The sequence below is a fragment of the Oncorhynchus clarkii genome, chromosome 24 (genome assembly GCF_045791955.1).
Source record: "Oncorhynchus clarkii lewisi isolate Uvic-CL-2024 chromosome 24, UVic_Ocla_1.0, whole genome shotgun sequence".
Lineage (NCBI taxonomy): Eukaryota > Metazoa > Chordata > Actinopteri > Salmoniformes > Salmonidae > Oncorhynchus > Oncorhynchus clarkii.
Window position 1 is genome coordinate 10,193,300 of NC_092170.1, and position 21,781 is coordinate 10,215,080.

Genomic DNA, 21,781 nt, shown 5'->3' on the forward strand with positions numbered 1-21,781 from the left:
ATGCAAGTGGTCAGACAAGTGAAAATTATGGTCAGTATAAACTTTAAGCCCAGCTCTCAATTAAAATAAAATGTGTCAATATTTTGCCCCTTGATAACCAGCGCACTTCTGTATGTTGTAAAAGTGTTACATGGTCGCTGCCCATAACATTGCATAGTGCAAAAAAGACACAAGAGTTGAGGAGCCTTGCTTTAACAAAGTTAACCATTTTCACTGTTGTGTCCAAAACGTCTTTCAAGCTGTCAGACATTTAATTGGCAGCAAGAGCCTCTTGGTGGATGCTGCAGTGTACCCAAGGGGCGTCGGGAGCAACTGCTTGCACGCACGTTACCACTCCACTATGTCTCCCTGTCATGGCTTTTGCGCCATCAGTGCAGATACCAACATGACAAGCAGCTATGTTTGGCTGCATTCAGACCGTTAGTGGAATTCCCACGAGAGAGTAATGGTTAATGTGATTGGATGTTAATTATTTGACTAGGCTACCTGTATTTTAAATGATTGTTTCCCTGGACACCAGATGGTTTCATTTTAGGCAGTGAAAGGAGTCTACTCAGGTGATTAAAAAAACACCCCCAGTTCGTTATACGAAGGAGACCAAGGCGCAGCATGGTATGCGTACTTTCTTTATATTTTAAGAATGAACACTGAACAAACTAACCAAAATAACAAAACGACATGTGAAGCTATATAAAATGAGTGCTAGCAGGCAACTACACACAGACAAGAACCCACAAACTCTAAAGGGAAAATAGCTACTACCTACATATGATCCCCAATCAGAGACAACAATAAACAGCTGCCTCTGATTGGGAACCATATCAGGCCACCATAGACATACAAATACCTAGACAATACAAAAACAAGCATACCCACCCTCGTCACACCCTGACCAAAACCAAAAATTAAAGATAACAGCGATATCTAAAGTCAGAGCGTGACACCCAAACGTATAGCGCCATTGAAAAATATAAATGGACTGTTTGAACATTTGAAGATTAAAAAAAACACAAAAAAACATGTTTTTTTTTTAATAAAAAAATGTGAATCACAGCATTGCCGTACGTTTGGGAATTTGGGAATTCCTGTTTTAAGATATGAAGGTCATTCAATACTTAAAATTTCAAGAACTTTGAAAGTTTCTTCATGTGCAGTCGCAAAGAATATGATGAAACTGGCTCTCATGAGGCCCCCCACAGGAATGGAAGACCCAGAGTTATCTCTGCTGCAGAGGATAAGTTCATTAGAGTTACCAGCCTCAGAAATTTTGGTCTGGATTTGGTCTGGAGTCCAAATTGAAGATTTTTGGTTTCAACCGCCGTGTCTGTGTGAGACGCGGTGTGGGTGAACGGATGATCTCCGCATGTGTATTTCCCACCGTAAAGCATGGAGGAAGAGTATTAATGTGTGAGGGTGCTTTGCTGGTGATTTATTTAGAAATCAACCAGTATGTTCTACGATACGTCATTACATACCATCTGGTTTGGGCTTAGTGGGACTATCATTTGTTTTTCATCAGGACAATGACCCAACACACCTCCAGGCGGTGTAAGGGCTGTTTTACCAAGAAGGAGAGTGATGGAGTGCTGCATCAGATGACCTGGCCTCCACAATCCCCTGTCCTCAACCAAATTGAGATGGTTTGGGATGAAAGGACTACAGAGTGAAGGAAAAGCAGCCAACAAGTGCTCATCATTTGTAGGAACTCCTTCAAGACTGTTGGAAAAGCATTCCAGGTGAAGCTGTTTAAGAGAAGGCCAAGAGTGTGCAAAGCTGTCATCAAGGCAAAGGGTGGCTATTTGAAGAATCTCAAATATAAAATATATTTTGATTTGTTTGACTTTTTTTGGTTACTACTTGATTCCATATGTGTAATTTCATGGTTTTGATGTCTACACTATTATTCTACAGTGTAGAAAATAGTACAAATAAAGAAAAACCCTTGAATGAGTAGGTGGTCTAAAACTTTTGACCAGTGGTGTAACTGTTTGTTACATGCAACAGGTTTTGTGGACTTAAACGATGTTGCTCTCCGGTTTTGTGATGGAACAAATGTGTGGTTGGATTTATTCTGCCACTGTCTTATTATTGTCTCTACCTTAGGCCTATATAATCACAAAGATGTATGAACTAACAGCTTATAAAGCAAACAACGCAATTATCACAATACATAGTTTGCAATGTGGCTTTTCTTCCTGGCTTGGCTTCCCCAGGGATTTTACCCACACACTGCTACTGGAGATCTGTTAAAATATTCCCCCTGGTTTATCAGAATGTAGTGTCAGATACACACAGGCAGAGAAGCAGACAAACTACCTGATATGGCTGTTGTTTGTTCCTTGGCTATTGTTTGTTCCTTGAATTGTTTGTAACCTTGAATAAGGTTGTGTAAACTCCCTTAGATAAAAAAAAAAAAAACAGGGTGATAATATCTATATACTGTATACAGAGGCACACAAAGAAATGCCTCTGTAGTAAATGCAGTACCTGGCAGAGGTGAAGAACTTGAGAAGACAAACACATCCTGCTCTGTAGATAATACATAGTGACAGAGTAGTACTGAATACTGCTGAACTTCGGTTTTCGGAGAAGGACTATGTTGTCGATATGGTTTGAATAACGACTGGTAATTATTACAATATCAATACTTTTGAGATATTCTTGTCATATTTACCTAATCCCCTTCTTCTTGGCTGACAGGAAATCGTTGGTTCTCAATAGCATTATGTAAAAGCACCTTGTCAAGTTGAACCGTGAGCCCCTCCTGTTAAATGTGTTTGTCTCCGGGAGAGTGGATCATTTGAATAATATACCCATGGTGAAATTACGATGTTAGCGGTTGGAAGTGTTTTGCTGTTGAAATGGTGTATGGTAAATCAATATGACGGAGCAGTTGAAATTGGCAGGTGTGGCTGGGCGTGTGTCTCTGCCTCAGAATGCAGATCCTCATTAGTTAACCCCAGCTAGCTAGCTTAGCGCACATGATTGCATTTCTAAAAGAAATACAGGGAGATCCGATAGCACCAATCAACTGGCTGAAAGGGCCTGCCACACAATGGCATACTGTGACACAGCTCTCTGTTGCTGTCATTTAACTGATATTGTGTGGAAGTCATATCAAGTGGGTGTGTTATATCAAGACTGGTTGGAGTTACGTGAGACATAGAAAACACTCTATAGTACTGATACAGTATACACATACACATAGGATAGTCCACATAAGAAAATAGTATGATTTGCTATAACTATTAAAAAAAAGTATTTCCTCAGTTGTGTGTGTGTGTCAGACACAATCTGTGGGATTGCAGCCAGTCACCATTACCATAAAAAATGCATGACAGTAAATTTGTACATGGAGGTCAACTGTTTTAAGCCTATCTGGAGGCTTAATTAGGAGGCCATTTCATCAATTTCAAATATAATGTTCTGTAAGCACAACAGCGTCCACAGAGAGAACCACAAATTCCTTTAAACAAATCAAAATAGAGCTCTTGTATGGCTATAGAGTATGTAAAACATTTAGTTTTATGTAACAATACTACCCACAAATAGATGGGGCCAGTTTTATCCAAGACTTGAAAGGACCAAGGACTGTATGGCCTGACTAGTTGTAGCTTATACTTGAGGCCCAGAGTTTTTCCTGGTCTGGCCACTTAGTCAGGAAAAACCCTGACCCAAACTATTTATAAGATCAAGATGTTTAATTACGAGTGGAGAGACGTGGCGCTGTACCCTTCTGACTCTGTGGCAGTCCTACAAATTGGAATAGGTGCTATTGTTGCCCAGGTACAGTATCTATAGTAACACTGGGATCAGCACTATTGATAATGATTATCCAAGTATTGGGTGCGTTTGTAAATTCACTCTGGCTATCTACTCTGATTTGAGAGCGCTCTCGTCTGTGTGTGCCAGAGTGCAGAATAATGGATGAATTTAGGAACGCTCAGCACTCGGTGAATGTGGCCAGTGTCAGTAAACTGTATAACATAGGATGCTGAGGGATGAAAGGAGCTTTGTAGGAATCTGTATGTGTGGGAGTGAGTTGACCTGATGTGCCCTGTGGATTCAGGCTTGGGTGTAGCTTTCTCTGACAGTAAGGCATCATGATATCACAAAAGATGTTTAATTGTCTGTGCCTCAACCTTTTAAACTTGACTAAGCTCTGTATCGGCTCCTCTGTGAAATAAGTTTGCACTGTGTGCTCGCTTCATACTTTCCTACCACTAAACTATGAAAAGATGAGGTCTTTCAAGTTAATTTGTTGTTTATTCAGAGTAATCTAGCACAGCAGTATGGGGTCCTGATTATTTTACTCAGATAATTGCCTTTTGTCTTGGTTAGATAAAAAAATATGAGCTGCATGTAATGGAAGATCTTGAGACTGGAACATTACAGTATAGCTTAAACCACTTTTTTAAATGTTTTTCCAATGTATCAACAGTGCAATGCCCCTTGCGGATCTATAGCCTGGATCTTCCAGTCGGTAGGCAAGAATTAGCCCCAGATTGCTATTGTGCACTTACAAATTGTAGGTTTAGACCTCCATTGCATTGTTTTTATTTCACTGCAAAGTGCAAAATGTTATGCCTCACCACTGGGTGCCTGGAGATTCTCCCTCTCACATTAAACCAGTCACATTAAGGTCAGAAAGGACCTTTAATGATACAGTAGCAAGGACGTACTTTTCTCTGTACTACCATTAGAAATAATGAGTGTGAATGTGGAACACAAATTGAAAGATGGGGGAGGATCACACAAGGTGCCTGTATTCTCCTCGACTTGCAGTGTGTGTGTGTCTCGCAGTTGGCATTCCAATTCAACCCAAAGGTGTTCGATGGGGTTAAGGTCGGGGCTCTGTGCAGGCCAGCCAATTTCTTACAAACAGATCTCTACAAACCATTTCTGTATGGATCTTGCTTTGTGCACGGGGGCATTGTGATGCTGAAACAGTAAAGGGCCTTTCCCAAACTGTTGCCACAAAGTTGGAAGCACAGAATTGTATAGAATGTAACGTTAATATTTCCCTTCACTGGAACTAAGGGGCCCGAACCATGCTCTGGAAACCCAGATTTGTCTGTCGGACTGCCAGATGTTGAAGCGTGATTCATCACTCCAGAGAACGCGTTTCCACTCCTCCAGAGTCCGATGGCGGCGAGCTTTACAAAACTCCAGCCGACGCTTGGCATTGCGCATGGTGATTTTAGGCTTGTGTGAGGCTGCTTTTTCATGGAAACTCATTTTATGAAGCTCCCGACGAACAGTTATTGTGCTGACGTTGCTTCCAGAGGCAGATTGGAATTCGGGAGTGAGTGTTGCAACTGAGGAAAGAGGATTTTTAGGCGTTACGTGCTTCAGCACTCTGCTGTCCCGTTCTGTGAGCTTGTATGGCCTACCACTTCGCGGCTGAGCTGTTGTTGCTGCTTGACGTTTCTACTTCACAATAACAACACTTAGAGAAGCTCTAGCAGGGCAAGGTTTCATCCTATGACGGTGCCACATTGAAGGTCACTGAGCACTTCAGTAAGGCCATTCTTCTACCAATGTTTGTCTATGAAGATTGCATGGCTGTGTGCTCGATTTCATACACCTGTCAGCAATGGGTGTGGTTGAAATAATAATTAAATACAATTAAATAGTTATTTCCCCTCTTCAAGTCATACACAATACCCCATAATGACAAAGCAATTTTTTATTTTTGCAAATGTATTTAGATTTAGATAGGTATTTAGATCCTTTACTCAGTACTTTGTTGAAGCACATTTGGCAATGATTACAGCCTCAAGTCTTCTTGGGTATGACGCTACAAGCTTGGCACACCTGTATTTGGTGAGTTTCTCCCATTCTTCTCTGCAGATCCTCTCAAGCTCTGTCTCTCCAGAGATGTTCGATCGGGTTCAAGTCCGGGCTTTGGCTGGGCCACTCAATGACATTCAGAGACTTGTCCCGAAGCGACTCCTGCATTGTCTTGGGTGTATGCTTAAGGTCATTGTCCTGTTGGAAGGTGAACCTTCGTCCCAGTCTGAGGTCCTGAGAGCTCTTGTAGCAAGTTTTCATCAAGGATCTCTCTATACTTAGGTCCGTTCATCTTTCCCTCGATCCTGACTAGTCTCCCAGTTCCTGCTGCTGAAAAACATCCCTACAGCGTGATGCTGCCACCACCATGCTTCTCCATAGGGATGGTATTGGTGATGAGTGGTGCCTGGTTTCCAAAGAGTTCAATCTTGGTTTCATCAGACCAGATAATCTTGTTTCTCATGGTCTGAGAGTCCTTTGGGTGCCTTTTGAGTTGTTTGTCCACTCTACCATAAAGGCCTGATTGGTGGAGTGCTGCAGAGATGGTTGTCGTTCTGGAAGGTTCTCCCATCTCCACATGGGAACTCTGGAGCTCTGTTCAGAGTGACCATCAGGTTATTGGTCACCTCCTTGACCAAGGCCATTCTCCCCCGATTGTTCAGTTTAGCCGGATGGCCAGCTCTAGGAAGAGTCTTGGTGGTTCCAAACTTCTTCCATTTAAGAATAATGGAAGCCACTGTATTATTGGGGACCTTCAATGCTACAGACATTTTTTTTGGTGTCCTTCCCCAGATCTGTGCCTCGACACAATCCTGTCTTGGACCTCTACGGACAATTTCTTCGACCTCATGGCCTGGTGTTTGCTCTGACATGCACTGTCAACTGTGGAACCTTATATAGACAGATGTGTGCCTTTCCAAATCATGTCCAATCAATTTAATTCAGCACAGGTGGATTCCAATCAAGTTGTAGAAACATCTGAAAGATGATCAATGGAAACAGGATGCACGTGATCTTAATTTCGAGTCTCATAGCAAAGAGTCTGAATACTTATGTAAATAAGGTATTTCTGTTTTAATTTTTTTTATTCTAAAAACCTCATTTCACTTTGTCATTATGGGGTATGGTGTGGATCAAAATGTATTTGATCCATGTTAGAATAAGGCTGTAACAGAACAAAATGTGTAAAAAGTGAAGGGGTCTGAAAACTTTCAGAATGCACTATAGTGTATTTCTGCTCCACTAATGCCCGTTCTGATCGTCTGAAACGGTACTGTGCTGGAGGGCTGGACTCCTGACATGGCAGACCTGATTGCCTTTCTGCCTGTGGAACTAACCCCATCGATCCTCTCTCCATCCCCTCTCCATCCCCTACTACACGGTGCTAAGTTAATCAATCGGCCACTATGACATTGTTTGGTTAGTGCCCCGAAGTGTGGTTGTAAGTCCTGCACCGTGACAAATGACTTCCAGATGAACCTGTTGTTATGTTATGTAACAGCAGACATAACACAAACACTCTTTCATCCCACCGCCTGTCTTCTGACTCTGTCTGATCACACTGTGGCGTGGTGTAGCACCTGAGTGTGTGAAGAAACAGAGCTGCAGGGTTAGAGGATGTAGCCGTGGTGGCACAGTGCTACTTTGACCTCACTATGACCTTTCTGTCATGCCCTAATGCCAGGCTTGTAAACTAGTATTGACATGCTACTGTGACTCATACAGTTGTACAGAATTTGAAGAAATGTATTCGATTGTAAAGATGATGTTTTCCAGACTGTTTGCCAAACCGAACCGAGCTGAGCTTTACTGGGCTGGCCTAGAGGTTACATTTCCGCCATGCTGGAAAGGATAATGATGATAATAAAATATTCAAACCAGTACAGTACGTTTCAGGTCGGCCCTGTTGCGTGAATCAGTCATAGCTTTTCTGCTGTGTTGGTAGAACCAAAACTTGGTTCGTCCTTGACGCTAATGGAACAAATGTTCTTAGATCGTATTACCAGGATAGAAAGCAGCTTGTCGTCATTGCTCATCGTGTGCTTCATCTAGATTTTCATGTTGGTGGTTGTGGCAGCATAAGGTCTCTTGAGAGAAGAGTCAATTAACCTGATAACTGACAACTTAACGTTTATTATTTGTATAAGAAAGACGGTGTGTCAAATTGAAGTGACCATATTTTTCAATTTGTCAAAGAGGTTGTGTTTTGTTACTTGCTTCGTAATGAAATGTATTGACTTGAATTGGAATTAATTAATTAACGTTCATTTAGAATCACATTATTTCAGTTGAAAGCTCAGAAAGGAAATGTACTGTTTTCCCCCCTTATCATTGTTCAGTGCAAAATTTAAAGGACTCTTATGTTCAGCTCAGCAAGAAGCCTGAGAGTCACTTGACTTCACTAATGTTCCCGATCCAGTGGTATCGGTTCTGACGTATGTTGTTTGGCTGCGTTTCAGTGTCATTCCTATGTCCTGGTGGTTTCTGGAGTATGGCACTGATTTAAAAGGGATAGGACTCTTTTGTGAACTCGTGTTCGATGGTGCAATACGCCACTTAGTTTCTCAGAGGAGTGTTAACTGACTCAACAGGTGATAGCTGTTAGCACCATTTCCCTGCTAAATCATTAGCATGAATTGTGTGAAATTTGTTACCATCCTTCTGGAAACAAAGAAATTACTGTCATCATATCAACAGTATATCAACAAACTATCATTGGCATCATTAAATTGAAGACTGTTATTTTATCAAATAAATTCTCTGTAATTATTGTTACGTGATTAAACTAATCATGTAAGTGTAGTTAATTAGGAAGTTGGGGCACCAAGGAAAATTTTCAGATTACAAAGTTATAATTTTCCTAATATAACTCTTCATATATTTTATTGTCTGATCAATTAGTCTTCTAATTAATGAATTATTCTTTACCTCACGTTAGTCCCGTTCCAAACGTCGTAAATTGTTGGTTATCTGCACAAACCCAGCCATTACTATGAATCAACCATGTTATGGTTCGTTCCTTTCTTCCTTGTCAATCATCATTGGCTCATTGGTGAAATTAGCATTATACCAATATATTTAATTAAATCATTCAAAAACCTTTATTAATGCAATTGCAGACATAAGTTAACAATCAGGAACATAGCACGCATGTTTCCGAGTAAGTTCTGCATCAAACAAAAGGTCTCCAGTTGTTTTATTCAACCCTAAGTCGCGCCCTGGTGATGTCACTGCTTAGGTCATCATCCTCTACCCCTGGGACCAAAACCATGACTACAAAGCTGTATAAACAGGGCCTTTATTGTTAGCTAAACACTTAGCAGTAAATGTCCCCTTCCCCCAAAGTTTATTTATTGTGGAATGTTAGCCTAGTCTTATCTCCTTCACTCCCCTGCAGAGTTCTAAGTCACACATTTCTAAGAGGGGCCTCTTTATGAGGCAGAAAGAGAGAGTGAGAGAACTAAAATACAACTGTAGAACAATACTAAACTTCTACAATGATTTTTTTGTTAATTATTGTTAATTGTTAATTCTTGTTAATCTGTAGTCTAAAACCCTATAAATGTAAGTAGGGAGGGGTCTTGTAACCCCTCCCCTTCTATTAATTAAACATAAGCATAATACATTTTTCAAATACATCAAACATTTTGGTACAACCCTTTCCACGATCCCTAGGTGAACCCGACAGTTACAAGGAAATTATAGGGGAGGTTCCCTAGTGGGCTAAGCCGATATGACGGCTTGGTGGACAATGGAAGTGGGTTGGGACTGAGAAGGGCGGGAAAGACAAAAATAAATGCTTATCTTTTGCACATGAATGGTCACTCATTCGGGAATAATTGCAATCAATACATATTTACGTTTAGTGTGTCGTTGTGATATCTGTTGGAATCGTCCGTCTTTCTGTTCATCTGAGCATCTCTGCTTCCCTGAAGTATTCCATGGTTCGAATGGATACTTCAGAGTACCATTCAGAAATGTTCTCATAGAATAGATGTTCGGCGGTTGTCGGTCTTTGCATCCCAGGTTAACATTAATTTCTAGCTTCAGACTAGTAATTAGTATCTAAGATTTGCTCCTATTCTGTTGGGATCGATAGTCTCAAAGTTGAACCATTTCCACCCGTGTAGCCAATGCTCCACATGGTATGGTTAGGAATTCAACAACCATTACAACCTTAACTTAAACAGAGTTTTTTGTGGTCTTTATTCAAGCCTTTGCCCCCTCAGTTGACTGAGGTATGCATGGTCTGAAGAGGATTTCTCTAGGTGGGGGTTTTATTCGTAACAGTAGAAAAGGACTGTCCCATGAGCCTGATCATGTCTGTGCTCATGGGGGCGGGCCAATGACTTAGTTAAACTTTAAAGGGAATACAATTCTCTCATTAATGGTTTAACATAGCATTACATCATTTCACAAATACTTTCATCTTTACTCATTCATTTTATACAATAATTAGATGCAAACCTCATAACGGAGTTATGGTAATGTAGCTGTATCATGAGGTCACAAACATGATACAAAACGGACCGGGTCGTAGCTGGCTTCTCCACCGACCGTTTACACATTCTCCAAAACATGGATATTGTTCTGTGATGTAGAAGAAGTTCCTAATAGCATAGTCCCACCTGGGCCTGTGAATAGCAGCCTTCTGATCACACACCCCATCAGTGCTGCATACCGCCGCTGGCACAACACACACACACACACACACACACACACACACACACACACACACACACACACACACTCTTACAAGAAAATCAACTGGAAAATTAAGGCTTCTCCAAAACAGGGCAGAAGGGTACAAAGGTTAAAGGGCAATCTGTAGTTAATACAGGAACAGAGCGATCACATTGCCATTGTTCCTGTAAACAGACGAAGGATAGGGGTGGAGAAATACAACCACTCACAGACAGTCATGGCCACAGACTGACCATCCATCGGACCAAAATTAAAGTTTACAATGCTTTGTTGCACATTTTCAATTCACCTCATACTCACCTTTGAGGGCGAGTTATTGTGTTAAGTTCTTAACAAACAGCATCTTACACAAAATAGAAATTCAGTGGGGGCCACGACACTAGTTTTTTGCCGCTGTGAACTCCAGCCAACCACACAATCCACTGTAACACGTTTTTAGGACAATTCAATTGTCTATATCATAGTTTTCTGGTGTTGCCAGACTCAACGAACCTGACAAAGGATATCTTGAACCACTGTTAAATGTAACCAATTGCTTAAGGGAATATACTGTTGATATGACGACAGTCATTTCTTTGTTTCCAGAAGGATGGCAACGAATTCCACACAACTCATGCTAATGATTTTGCAGGGAAATGGTGCTAAAGGCTAACACATGTTGAGTCAGTTAACACACCCCTGAGAAAAGTAGCATATCCATTGGAGCTGATCGTGTCTACATTTCCAGATAATTTGTTTTGGGTCATTTTAGTCACATAAGTACTTTTCTTGAATTTTTCATTGGGGATTTAATCTTTCGCAGTCCACTGAGAACATGAGGAAAGTTTTAATTTCCCCCATTTCTAAAAATTAAAATTACCTCTGTGCATTGGAATACTCTCAAATCAGGTTGACTAATATACAGGTAACTGCCAAAATAAAGGGAACTCCAACATAAAGTGTCTTAATAGAGCGTTGGGCCAACACGAGGCGGCTTAACAGCTTCAATGTGCCTTGCCATAGATTCTACAAGTGTCTGGAACTCTACTGGAGGCTTCCATGAGAAATTCCATCATTTGGTGTTTTGTTGGAAAACCCTGTATCAGGGTTGCTCCAGAATCTCCCATAAGTGTTCGTTTGGGTTGAGATCTGGTGACGGGGAGACACACACACACACACACACACACACACACACACACACACACACACACACACACACACACTTTAAATCCCCTATGCTCCTTTGAGACCCTTCTTTCAATATCAATGAGATCTCTTCTTTCTAGCCATGGTAGGGCTGGGCGATATAATCTAAAAAGCGTGCCTCTATTTTTTTCAAATAAGCTTTGTGTGCAATTTAAAGGTCAAATGCACTGCATTTCAAACAGTCAGAAATCATCTAATGAATTCAGGGCTTGTGAAGTTATTAACTTCTTGTAGCAGGCATTCTAGAAAATTAACACTGTTTATGAGACCTATCTCTCAAGCACAAACCCACGTAACCAGATCATTTATATTTCAAGTTTAGCCAACATGGATCTACACTCAGCAAAAAAAGAAACGTCCTTTCACATTCAACTGCATTTATTTTCAGCAAACTTAACATGTGTAAATATTTGTATGAACATAACAAGATTCAATAACTGAGACAAAAACTGAACAAGTTCCACAGACATGTGACTAACAGAAATGGAAAAATGTGTCCCTGAACAAAAGGGGGGTTCAAAATCAAAAGTAACAGTCAGTATATGGTGTGGCCACCAGCTGCATTAAGTACTGCAGTGCATCTCCTCCTCATGGACTGTACCAGATTTGCCAGTTGTTGCTGTGAGATGTTACCCCACTCATCCACCAAGGCACCTGCAAGTTCCCGGACATTTCTGGGAGGAATGGCCGAAGCCCTCACCCTCTGATCCAACAGGTCCCAGGACCTGCCTTACAACAGGCCTACAAGCCCGCAGTCCAGCCTCTCTCAGCCTATTGCGGACAGTCTGAGCACTGATGGAGGGATTGTGCGTTCCTGGTGTAACTCGGGCAGTTGTTGTTGCCATCCTGTGATGTGTGATGTTCTGATGTACCAATCCTGTGCAGGTGTTGACACACGTGGTCTGCCACTGCGAGGACGATCAGCTGTCCGTGCTGTCTCCCTGTAGCACTGTCTTAGGCGTCTCACAGTGCGGACATTGCAATTTGTGGCCTGGGCCACATCATCAGTTCTCATGCCTCCTTGCAGCATGCCTATGGCACATTCACGCAGATGAGCAGGGACCCTGGGCATCTTTCTTTTGTTGTTTTTCAGACTCAGTAGAATGGCCTCTTTAGTTTTCATAACTGACCTTAATTGCCTACCGTCTGTAAGCTGTGTGTCTTAACGACCGTTCCACAGTGTCTTAACGACCGTTCCACAGGTGCTGTGTGCAATGTTTATTCATGGTTTATGGTTCATTGAACAAGCATGGGAAACGGCGTGTAAACCCTTTACAATGAAGATCTGTGAAGTTATTTGGATTTTTACAAATGATCTTTTAAAGAGAGTGTCCTGAAAAAGGGACGTTTATTTTTTTGCTGAGTTTAGTATATGTGGAGCAACACCTTGAGGATTATTGTGATTAAAATATGCTAATTAACATTGCTCCAATATATGAACATAGTTGATTACTCAAACTAACTGCAGAGTGTTTAGCTAATCTAAATCCATCAGCAACAACCATTCAAACCCAGTTCATTAATACTCTCCTTTTAGTAGTCTGCTTTGCATGCAATTTGTTAGAAAAAAATTAATTGGAAAGGTTAACGTCTCTATTACGGTACATAATGTCTCAATGTGTTTTGGTGTCTGTATGACTGATTCTGTTGGACCAAACGTCAAATAGCGAATTGAAACCGCTTGTCAGAGATGAAGAAGTGATCTCTCATCTTTGTTGTGGTGAGGGCTTTGTGTGTGCGTGTGTGTGTATAAACCAAAGGAAGAGGGCGAAGCTAGAGGTTTCAATCGCGCTAAAATATGTCCAAAATGAGGCCAATGCATTTCTGTGGGCTTATTTTGGACCAACGCTTGTCACCTGCCTTGCCGCCTTTGGGACAACGACTCCCATTGTTAGGGCGGAGACACGTGCATTTCCTTATTATATACAGATCTCTGGTGTAAATGGGACGGTGCACACAGCACAGAAGGAGCGAAGGAGACGAGACCAAAAATAAAACATGAAAAAATACAAATAAAATAAAAACTAGATTGTTGTGAAATGGGGATTTAGCCATGGTAGCCAAAATAATGGGCCACTGGGAATTTTTATACATGACTTTAAGCATGATGGAACATTAATTGTTTAATTAACTCAGGAACCACACCTGTGTGGAAGCAGCTGTATTCAATATATTTTGTATCCTTCATTTACTCAAGTGTTTCCTTTATTTTGGCGGTTACCTGCATATTAATGCAGGAGGCATTTGTCACCCATGTTTTTACATTTATCTTTAATTTATTTTGCCAACAAAAATATCTAACTTTTATCAAAAATGCATGCTTGTAAAGCAGTGCAGGGTGTCAACAAGGCTCCTGGACTACAAACAAACTATAACCATGTGACAACTCTCTTTTGTGAAAAAGTTGCTCCTCTCATTTAGATTACATGTGGTGCTCTAAAGATGTCCCCTCAGAATAGGAAATCCCTTGTGACTGGCAGCTATGGATTAACCTGTGTGTGTGTCGCAGGGGGCCTGGCTGTCTATTCTATGGCAGGTAGATGAGTCAACAACTTAGCGACCGCTGTCCATGGTCTTGAAGTTAGCTAGCCCTTACTGATTCACACCACCCTCAGGGCAGAACATGTTTCTATCTGTGGACATGTTTTACAATGGTCCTCTGGGAATGCCTGTGTCACCTTTCCTTTCGGTTATACCATATTGACCATGAACAAGTACATGTGCCAAAGTCAAGTTGTGTAAGTTCATGATCCTGTGTGTGGACATGTTTTACATTGCGTCTGTCACCTTTCCTGTCATTCATAGTGTTAATGTTGTCTATGTTCCACAGTCATGTCCGTCCAGGTTGATAAGGGTGGTCATGCTTTCTACAGTGTGGTGCTACTGCCTGCTTACACACCAACTCACTCACTCTACCAATGAACCAAGGTCATCTGGCTGGCTGACTGGGCACACTCCTGACTGTGGTTATGTCTATCGATCGTCAGGGTTTTAGCTCTAGTAATGTTGACAAGTAGGTGTAGTGAATCCGTATTAGGAAAATGTTCACCCCTCACCTGTTCAGGAGGAATTAATGTGTTCCTTATATGGATTCCGTACAGCTCACACTACAATCTCAGTAGTGTGAGACTGAGCATCTGCGGCGAGCAAATCATTTTGGTTTCCCAATCCCTATGAGTGGTTGTTCTCTGACTGTGTCTAATGTAACGTAATGCCTCATGCCAATCTCTTCTGCCACTTGAAGAGACATGTAGCTGATCCATTGACAAAATTATATTCCAGAGCAACAGAGGCCTAATGCACTACATTAGGTTTGTTGATCTACTTTACATTAGGTTTGTAGATCTACTTTACATTAGGTTTGTAGATCTACTTTACATTAGGTTTGTAGATCTACTTTACATTAGGTTTGTAGATCTACTTTACATTAGGTTTGTAGATCTACTTTACATTAGGTTTGTAGATCTACTTTATTAGGTTTGTAGATCTACTTTACATTAGGTTTGTAGATCTACTTTACATTAGGTTTGTAGATCTACTTTACATTAGGTTTGTAGATATACTTTACATTAGGTTTGTAGATATACTTTACATTAGGTTTGAAGATATGTTATGCAGTGGCTGTTTGAGAGGTGATATCCCCCTACAGCACACACTTGCCACATTAAATGCCATTTTAATCAGTCAGTCACACCCACCAGCCCCTCTGCCTCTCGCTGCTAATAGCTAAATGTTATGGAGCTTTTCGGAACCTCCCCGGCCTGCTCTCTAGTGTAACCCCCAGTTCAGTTGTGGATGCATTTTGAATAAAATATTTTCTAAATTGGCTGCTGGATGTGAATATTCCATGTGTTGGGTGGGTACTCTGAGATGAGTTGGGTAGCCTGGATCTATGTGTAGTCTGAACCACAGCAAAACATAAGGCCTGAGCAACAGACTGACCACGGTAACAGTAATACCTGTGTGCCTGGAACTAAGTGCATCTACAGTCTAGTCTATTAATCACGGTCAAACACATATTTATAAACCATTATTCGTACTGTAACTGGTTGAAATCGTCTGCAGTACTTGATTCTTTCTCTCACAACAGCATTGTTAATGTCTAACAGGGTTGAATTCTCAGATGGAATAACAGAATGATTTTCTTTGTTCATTTCCCTTCTGTTTTTCTACCAGAGCTGCTGACTCAGACATGAAACTAATGAGTTAAAATCATAGCAACTTAGATTTATGACACCATGAGCAAATTATAGCCATTTTATAATACAGACATGAAATTGAGTTCTCCCAGTCAAGGCTGACATTAAACCAACCGATTGTACCACCGCTATACCCGCTCCTCCATCTATAAAGATAAATCTCACTCATCCATTTGTGGAGATTGAAGTGTGGGCTCAACCTTGTGAACGCTGTGTGGTTGGTTGTTGTGTCACATGAATACATGCTTAGGTCACTCCAATGTTATCGTCTATAAAATGAAAGACTCAGGTTAAAAAGGGAAACCACATTTATAGGCCCTAGGTGAACATAGAAATGTGTATGTATTGCTGTGATAAAACTGCCTGTTAGGGGTAAATAAATCACTCACTCTTTCGTAATGGCAGCTGTTTATTTCCCCTTTTTTTAATTTTGAAAAGCTGTAATCTAACCCTCCTAGGACTTTGCTTGTTGGCTGAGTTTAAGAGAAACACATTCCAGAGAAATTTCCACAATATACAGTCTGAGGGGAGATGTTCCCACAAGGCCTAGTACAGAGGGCTGTTTGAGAATAGCCAAGAGGCAACATGACTGTGTGCTGGTGCCAGGTTCAGAAAGCACAGCTCTTTATCATCACCTTCTCCCTTATACGGCCACCTACCCACTAACTAGGAAATCCATTGCATCTTATAAACAGACTAAAACACTGTCTGAGTGGAGATTGATGGGGATTTTCTACTGTATGGAAAGCAAAATAGGTCTTTACTTTAGACTTAAGTCTGTTTTTTATGTAATTTACATTGTCTGCATAATTGCATGTCGCCACATGTAATCAGACCTCTCTTTAAGATAATGTCCATAATTTGTCAGTTGAATTGGTATCCGTGTGAGCTTACTTGATTAACATACATTTGCATATTGGCAGAACAGGTCCATATCGCTCACCATGCATATGCTCTAGGTGTTTCTCGAGTCAAGATTAATTTGTTTGGTTCTTACTTTATGCTCAATGTCCATGACATCTCCAACATTCATTATGTACATTTAAGTTTAGTCACCACATGCCGCGCCCATGCTTCCACTGCACGTAATATGTTGAAATATTTGAGGCGTAGGAATTTGACCTTTAACATATTGCAATGCATAATGCATGGCTGAACAACACAGAAGACATTTAAATAGCTCCAGGTAGACACAAACTGAGAGACACTGAGTCACACAATCACAAAACAAATGCATTTTTTAAGCCAACGATTTAATAGGCCCCAGTAACGTTACTTCCTGTCCAATTACTTTTTCAAGGGCGACTCCAGGCAGAATTGAGTAATACGTGCAATATTTATCTCTTGATACATGTGATATTTTGAGGAAAGCATCATAACTAAATTATAACAGGAAATAATTATGTTGTTGACCTTTGGGCCTTCAGAACAACAGCACAAGTCAAACAACATTGTGCTCCAGTCCCCATCCTATGTTGTCATGATGGGTACTCTACCAACTTAGTGTGGTACTTTGCCTTAAAGGGATGAATTACTAGGGTTTTGGTACCATGGTGAACTGTTAATGCTTTTCATTAAGTTTTAGTGATATCACCTAACTTTTGATATATTTCTTCTGTATTTAATTCAAATGTTAAATCATTTATTTCCACCAATTGTATTTTGAGAACAATTTGAAAGGAGTTTGTTCCTGTGTCCGTAATTCATTCTATTCTATATTTTTCTTTGCTCAAAGAGACATTGATTACTTTGTTAATTTAAGAGCAACTTTTTTTAAATAAAAGGATATCAGATTTTAGTCTATGTATTTGCATAGAGATGACCGCATCAAATGTCGGCTGCTTAATGGTCTAAATTACACAAAGAAAATATACGTAAAATGCTTGCATTCAAGATAGTTGTTTTTACTCCCCCTGTATGGAAGCAGATTCATGACAAAACAAAGGCATATAAAGTAATTCAAATAAAATGACTTAATGTAATGTGTATTGAAGTGAAATGTATATGCATGAGTGATGTACATGCCTTTGGCGTAGGCACCGTTTAAGCTGCTAGATTTGTATCTTGGACATGGTGATTTTTCCAGTGCTGTAGGTAGTGAAATACTCAAGTGATGTCCCATAAGACTTAGTTGTTTTCATATTCACTGGTATTGTAAGCCTAAACAGACAGAGGAAATGTGATGTGTTCTAGGCCTAACCTCAATAGAACACTCAATTCCATGACCAAAGGAAAACGTTAGTGTCAAAAGGAGGTAGATAATATATGGATATATTCTCATGTTCTACACCAAGTTAGATAAATCCCAGAAGCAACTATCAGTGTTTGTATATGAATTCATAAAGCCCTTTCAGCATGCCCATTCTGTTTTAAGATGATTGCACACCTCAATCCACCAAGGAAGAAATACTCTCTTGTTAGTAGATTCATGTTCATCCACAAACAATTCTGTAAAGATTTGACCCCTGTGTTTTCAGCCGTTAGTATCTCTGAGGCGGATACCTCTTACTGTATTTGTTGGTTTGACAATGTAACCTGAAGATTTGAACTAATGGAGTCCATTTAGAAAGGAAGTTCTAAAATGGACACCTTATGGAGATTGGTAATTCCATTAAGGCTTGCCAGGTCAGCACGGCGCTGAAATCTATACAAATCACAGCAAATGTAAGGAAACGTGACTAAAAGTCTTAAGTGACTCATAAGGGTACTCTTTACTACTTCTCCAGAGTTCATTGGCATTTTCAAACCCCATTCACTTATCCTTTTATTTAGTAAGAGCTTTTATATTGAAATAGGCTTCGCTGGTGAAACGCAACCCTAAAAACCCAACAGATCAATACTAGGCATACAGTATGTTGTTTTCCCAGTGTACAGTATGCAACAGCTGCTGTTCTGTAAATGGCAGCAGTCACTTTATGCGTAGTTATGCAAACATTTATACATAAATGCATAACTGATCAATAGACGTGTAGTGTTTTTCAAGGCCCTGACATCTGTAGCACACAGGACTAATGGCATGTGGCAGGTACAGCATCGTGGGGGTATAAATACCCATTTAAACAATGTGGTTTATAATTAGTATGGTAGAGGCCGGCCTGACTAAAAGTGGGGAACTTGGCCTAAATTACGATTTAGTTATGGCAAAAGTCTCATTTGCATCAGTATTCAGATGAGCTGCGGTTGGCTGCCTGCGCCTACGATCCGCCCTAAAGGCGCATAATGACTCTGTCAGGAGAAATGATGAGGGGGGCTGCAGTGGTGAAGTATGGGGCCTGGTTGGCTCACACAGGTCAGGCTCCTTCTGATGGTCACTGATCCTGAAAGGATGGAGACACTGTAATCTCATAGTGAGGACATTCATGTTTAACTCCCTTCATTGATGACACACATAAACACACACAGTTTGTAATAATAGGCTAATATCAATGTTAGAGAAAAAGAAAATTCTGAAATATATTTCCATAGAATGTCACTCTTGTGATTTACATCAACGGCACCTGGCAGCCTCATCAGTGCTCGCTTTGATCTGTCAGGTCCACGTAGTAAAGCAGGAAAGGTTGTTCGCTTGGTCATTTAGGTGAAGTTCTATAAATTGCATCTGAAGATATAATCTCTCACTTGTTGTCGTCAAAGGCGTTTTTACCAGGGTGTTACAGCATTCTCATGTCTAACAATATCTTTTGACTACCTGGAGCAATAAATACCCATTTGAATCCTTGCGTACCACGAACGTCTATTGACCAGTTATGCATTTATGTATAAATGTTTGCATAACTACGCATAAAGTGACTGCTGCCATTTACAGAACAGCAGCTGTTGCATACTGTACACTGGGAAAACAACATACTGTATGCCTAGTATTGATCTGTTGGGTTTTTAGGGTTGCGTTTCACCAGCGAAGCCTAATTCAATATAAAAGCTCTTACTAAATAAAAGGATAAGTGAATGGGTTTTGAAAATGCCAATGAACTCTGGAGAAGTAGTAAAGAGTACCCTTATGAGTCACTTAAGACTTTTAGTCACGTTTCCTTATATCTGCAGTAATTTGTATATATTTCAGCGCCGTGCTGACCTGGCACAATAAAATGGCGCCGGAAGAAATAGCAGCAGTTTTACGGGTGCCCAACCAATTGTGCTTTTATGTTGGTTTTTTTGCATTATTTGTAACTTATTTTGTACATAATGTTTCTGCAACCGTATCTTACCGCAAAAAAAGAGCTTCTGGATATCAGGACAGCTATCACTCACCTCGGACTAGACAAATACTTTTTCTTCAACAAGCAGGACGCACAGGACATTCTCCAAACACCCGACAAGGCCAACATCCCAGTTATTTGAAAGAGGAAGAGACTCAGGTACAGAGGACACAGAGCGGCGTGCCTCATAAGGATCCACAGAAGGCGAGTGGGAAAGCTGCCGTTACTGTCAATACTACTCGCCAATGTGCAATCATTGGATAATAAATTAGACGAGGTAAGATCACAAATATCTTACCAACGGGACATCAAAAACTGTAATATCTTATGTTTCACGGAATCGTGGCTGAAGGATGGCATGGATATTCAGCTACCGGCAAGCATACTTAACAAAGTTGTGGCAAAATGGCTTAAGGGCAACAAAGTCAAGGTATTGGAGTGGACATCACAAAGCCCTGACCTCAGTCCTATGGAATATTTGTGGGCAGAAATGGGAAGCGTGTGCGAGCAAGGAGGCCTACAAACCTGACTCAGTTACACCAGCACTGTCAGGAGGAATGGGCCAATATTCACCCAACTTAATGTGGAAAGCTTGTGGAAGGCTACCCGAAACGTTTGACCCACGTTACACTCAATTAGTATTTTAAATTGTTTATGTAAACTTGTAACCCACTGGGAATGTGATGAAATAAATACAAGCTGAAATAAATAATTCTCTCTACTATTATTTTGACATTTCACATCATTAAAATAAGGTGGTGATCCTAACTGACCTAAGATAGGGAATGTTTACTAGGATTAAATGTCAGGAATTGTGAAATTAAATGTATTTGTCTAAGGTGTATGTAGACTTCCGACTTCAACTGTAGATAAGGTATTTCTGTTTTAAATGTTTTATTATTGTGTTTAGGTAGATTTTTTAAAACATTTTGTTTATCCATATTAGAATAAGGCTGTAACATAACAAACTGTGGAAAAGTGGAAGGGGTCTGAATACTTTCCGAATGCACTGTATATTTCGTCTTTGCAGTTCCGCACAGTTTTCATATGTTGTGTTGTTCCCTCTCTCCCAGCTTCCTCTGTAGAGAATAGAATAGAGGATGTGAGTAAGCTTCACATTTAAAATCATCCTATTGGCTAATAATGCCTGAGTGAGAGCTGCATCCCGATGAATTTCAGCTATCCAGGCACGGTGCGCAGCATTACTTTAAAGCTAAACAAAGAGACAGGCTTAAGCTAGGCTCATTGAATCGTGCAGGTGTGACAATAGGTATAGGTGGCCTCATAGCTACAGTGCTGACACATGCCTGGCATTTTTGAAGCAAAGGCAAGTTCTGGAATATTTAGACTACAGAGTGTCTGGTACCCACAAGGCATTTAGAGATATATTTTGGCTAACTGTTTGTTTTTTGTGGTCTGAAAAACTTGTCTGTACTGTACTATACTTGAAGTGGAAGAATACTTTATGGTCCATTGTCATTTTCAGATTACATTTCTGCATTTAAATGATGCATAACTGTCAAACAACAACAGTATCTCAATACTGGGACTTGCCTTGGCTTGAATTGCATAAACATTCAAACATTTTACTTGACATTTTTGAAGTTTGTCTCGATAGGATAGGCTTTTATCTTAAAATATCCTTGTATTTTCCCCACTGTCATCCTCACTGTGACATTGGAGCCTGGAGGGCTGGCGATGATG